The sequence below is a fragment of the Osmia bicornis genome, chromosome 4, assembly GCF_907164935.1.
Source record: "Osmia bicornis bicornis chromosome 4, iOsmBic2.1, whole genome shotgun sequence".
Classification (NCBI taxonomy): Eukaryota; Metazoa; Arthropoda; class Insecta; order Hymenoptera; family Megachilidae; genus Osmia; species Osmia bicornis.
The window spans coordinates 302453-307462 of NC_060219.1; positions in this window are offsets into that span (position 1 = coordinate 302453).

The following is a 5010-nucleotide window of genomic DNA, read 5'->3' on the forward strand; positions in this document are numbered from 1 at the left end:
AATAGACAAGGGGGAGGTTTGGCTTTTGTAATTGAGGAGGGTGTTAAGTTTTCGATTAGGCACGATATTTCCTGGAAGGGAGAGGGTAGGGAGATCTTGGGTATCTCGATTGAGGTTGACCAAACCATGTGGGACCTGATTTTGGTTTATAGAAGGCCGGGGGGCAAGTGGGATAGAATGGATTGGGTGAATTTATTTAAAAATAAACGGATAGGAGTCGAAACCATTTTCATGGGTGACTTTAACGCTAGGAATAAAATCTGGAATTGCGTAGTGGATAGCAGGGAAGGCTCCTTACTGGAAGATGTAATCAGGGACAATAATATGTTTGTAATAAATCCCAATACTAACTCAAGGGTAGGTACGGGTGGGCGTCCTGCGTCCAACATAGACTTATTTATTGGTTCACACATGATTATGGAAAAGGCCACGGTTTTTGAAGAAAACAAGACATTAGGGTCGGACCATCAGGTAATCGGTTTGTGTTTTGACGAAGAGATTTTGGATAGGTTTTGTGCAACAGGGGTTTCGACAAAAAAGTTTAAGGTAAATAAAACGAACTGGGACTTATTCCTGATTTCGTCTGAGGATGAGGGATCTAAACTGTTAGAAAATTGGAATATAGAGGGATGGGAAGAGGTCAATATAGACATTAGGGTGACCGAATTCACGGATGCATTAGAAAGGTCTATTATAAAGGCTGGAGGAGCTGCCCCGGGAAATAGGCCAAACAACCCTAGAATTAGGAAGAGAAATATGGTTAGGACCCCTCCCAAAAAACAAATCTGGTGGGATGATGAATGTAATGAAATGAAAAAGGCTAGAAGATCTGCTATTAGGAAATTTGTCAAAAGACCGAATCAGGACAACTGGTTAACATTGAGGGAGGTGGGAAAAAATATGAAGAAGATGATAGAGGGTAAAAAGAACAAGGCCTGGGACGACTTTGCTGCATCAATAGACTGTTTTACAAGCTCAAAGGAAGCCTGGCAGAAAATTAAACAAATCAAAAATGGAATTGACAAAACAGGGAGTAGGAATATTAGTGAGGAGGAGTTAAATAAATTGGAGGAAGAGGAGATCAAAAAAATTTTTGATTTATCCCAATTGGAGGATAATCTAGTTAATGATAACCCTGATAGTGTAGAGTTGGAGTCCTTGACGATTCAGGAATGCAGCTCAACAAACGTGGACTATGACTGTTATGGAGATAGGGATTTGCAAAATATTTTGGATAACGTCCGCCCCACTTCTGCGCCTGGGGTGGATGGTATCTCATACGGATATATCAAGGGACTGGGAAATAATATGAGGGGTTGTTTGCTGATGATTTATAATTGGATTTGGAATAAAGGTAGGATTCCGAAAAGTTGGAAACAGGTTATAATTAGATTCTTGGAGAAACCGGGGAAAAAGGCATTAAGACCAATATCGCTGATAAATTGTTTGGGTAAAATATTAGAAAGACTTATTAAAGATAGACTTTCTGAATGGACGGAGAAGGTAGATATTATTGATTCTAATCAGAGCGGGTTTATGAAAGGGAAGTCCACTATTGACAATCTTGTAACCCTAGTAACTGATATAAAAGCGGGTTTTAAAAATAAACAAGACACACTAGCGGTTTTTCTAGACATAAAGTCTGCATATGATCATGTAAATTATGGGAAACTAATTAATTTTTTGAAGAGGAAGTCATGTCCGGAAAAGATTAGGCGTTTTATAGAGAATTGGTTAATTGATAGGTCTGCTATCTGTCTTAGGAAGTTCTCAGCAGAGGTTAAAGGGAATATCAATAGAGGTTTACCACAGGGATCGGTTTTGAGCCCCTTACTTTATAATATTTATACGGCAGAAATTAGTAAAAACATCGAACAGTGGGGTGTTAAAATTATGTTGTACGCTGATGACATTGTTATTTATATCTCCGGCAAGGACTATAGAGAAATGAGACATAGTTTGGAAGGCGCGGTGGATACACTTAGGGAAAACCTTAGGTCGATAAATTTGGACCTAGCAGAGGTAAAGTCGAAGGCTGTTCTTTTCTCTCGGGCGAGGAACAGGAGTAGGGCCTCGAGCGTCGTTAGAATAGGGGAGGTGCTAATTGAAGTAGAAAACCAAACAATGTTTTTGGGGATTATATTGGATCGTGCTTTGAATTTCGGAAAACACATAGAGTATGTTGTAGATAAAGTAAGGAAAAGATTAGATATCCTAAGATTTATTACAGGAATCAAAAAGGGAGTCAAGCCTAATACTATGCTAATCTTTTTTAAAGGCTTAATTAGATCGGTCATAGAGTATGGGTTGTTTATCGTTTTTTGGGAAAATAGTAAAGCTATGAATAAAGTAATGAGACTGCATAACGCGGGCATTCGTACGGCTATGGGTTATAGGATCTCTACTCCTATCAATGTTATGAATGTAGAGGCAGGTATAATGGACCTGGAGTCAAGGGCTGAAGCCCTCTTGGAAAGATTTATCTTAAAACAAAGAATTAAAGGGAAGGGTTTGGTCTTTGAGTCCTTGATGAGGACATTGGTTGTCAGAGACGAGGATCTCCCCGAGGACTCAGATCCGTGGGTTAGGGCATGGCGGAATACTGAAAACTTTGCAAATAGAACGCTGAGTTGTAATATAGGGAGGGAAGAAAGAAATAGATTGTGTGATATGATAGAGGGTGGATGTGTATTAGTTGAGTGGGAGGCAGGTAAAAAAAGGAAAAAGGACGAAATCCCAGATGAATGTCTGGTGGGAGAAATTAAGAAGGGACTATGGGGGGAGGAAGGACCCCATGAAGTTATTGAAATCTACACTGATGGCTCAAAAAGAGGTCTGTCTGAAGTAACTGGTGCAGGAATAGCCATTAGATCTCTTGAAGGGACTTGGCATGAAGAAAGCTGGTCGCTAAATAAGGCGACGTCGGTTTTCTCGGCAGAGGCTTTTGCGGTCCTTCAAGCAGTTAAAACAGCTAGGGTCAACTGGCCCAATTGTAGGATCATTATATTTTCCGACTCTGCTAGTGTCTTAAAAAAGGTTGAGAGTTTTAGCAGGAAACAGGGTAATAACCCCTGGATCCTTGAAATAGTTAAAGAGCTTTATAGATTAAATGAGGAAGATTTCGCGGTTGTGTTAGAGGGAGGTGGAGAGAGAGGTAAGAGTAGAATTGGTCTGGCTTGGGTTCCCAGCCATGTAGGGATCGAGGGTAATGAACGAGCTGATTTACAGGCGGGGGAGGCCACAAATGGGGATGAATCGTTTGAGTTCGGCTTAGCAGAATGTGATATTTCCAAATATATTATGGAGGGTGCGTGGGAGAGGAACCATGAGAGGGCTAGAAGAATAGGCGAGGTGAAAGGTGCGAAATACTTTGCCATAGAAAATAACAATTCAGGCGCGAGGAAGCCTTGGTTTGACAGTATTAAAGGTATGGATAGGGGGGATTTGGTGAGGTTGAGCAGAATTAGGGCTAATCATTTTAACTTGGGTGAATCGCTGTTTAGAAAGAACTTAACAGAGGACAGAAGTTGTATCTGTGGCGCGGAAATTGAGTCTATTGATCATGTCATATGGAGCTGTGATAGATTTTATGAAAGCAGAAAGGAACTTAATGAATATTTAATGAGTAAAGACGTCTCAGAGTACATGGATGTTCAAACAATCCTAATGCTAGGAGATCTGGGAATTCTAAAACGTATATCCAGGTTCCTAGACAAACTGGGAAAAGTAATTTGATTTTCCTTGTATTCCCAAGGAAGGAGTGGCAATAAGGAGTCTTAAAATTAAAAAAATTCCTCCATATGTGAGGAATTATAATTTTTCCCAATTTTCTTGTATTGTATGGTTTTAGTATGGACGTATGAGTGTGGACTTTTAAATTAAATAAATTAGTTTGTATAAAAATTTTGTATTTTAGCGCCAATAATGTATTCGAGGCTATATAGGGGAATTTTTCCCCTGAAACGCCATCTTGGGCTTGCCCAGGAAAACTAAAATGTAATGTGTAACGTGAAACGTTATCACATGAATATGTCTAGAGTGGTATGGCGACATGGGAATATTTATCGAATGGACTATTGTATCGATATGTCTCGAATGTTCTTCGAGGACCTTTTGTATCGATGGCTATAAATTAAGAGCGGAGTTTAAACCGTCTGCGTGTACGCTCGTATTATAAAATAAACAAAAGCCTAAATTGTAAACCCCTCGACATGGGTGATCGAGCTGAGAGAAGGCCGGAAATCCAGAGAATGGAATAGTTTCACTTAGTAAATTCCCAAAAGACTAATTTATGATAGACCATAGCTAATTCGTTGTTTCCGACCAAGTCACGAACGGTCCTTAAAAGTAACGAAGTCTTTTCGATATCCTGTCTTTTCATGCACTCTAAGAGGGTCGTAAATTTTCCTCAAGAGTTGCCTTTGGCAAGTACAAGGTCTTGTCTTTTCCTATTTTCTCTGGGTCCCACGCTTTCTCGTAGCACATGTGCGCTGCAACGTTCTAGCGTCTTGGCGGAGCGCCTCCACTTCCACGCGCCTGAGGGTGGACCACAGCCAGGAGAAGGGGCCCACGCGAGACGGGGTGGACTCCTCCACCATTGGACGAGGGATGATCCTGAGGGAGGATCCAAGATCCACGAAGGAAGGGGCATCGGCGGACAACGCGCGAAGATCTCCTCCGCTAAGCGTAGAACGTTCAGAATGATTTTGTCGCTTGACTCTGCAAAGTTGTTCTCACGCCGCAAATCAACATCATACCTAATTGAAACAGTCTGATTAAATTCTTAAAATTAAAACCATAATCAACTGTGAAACATAGCTTATTTGTTTTATTTTCGCGCCTTGCGAGCGGAGCGCCTCCACGCTCCACGAATCACCTTACCTGCGCCTAATTCCCCAGAAATCCCTATACACCGCTAACGGACACGCAACATATTTGGTGACAGCGGTGGGATATTTCAAAAGGGGATAGTTCAAAAGTGGGGATAAACATTTAAAAGGTGACAATTTA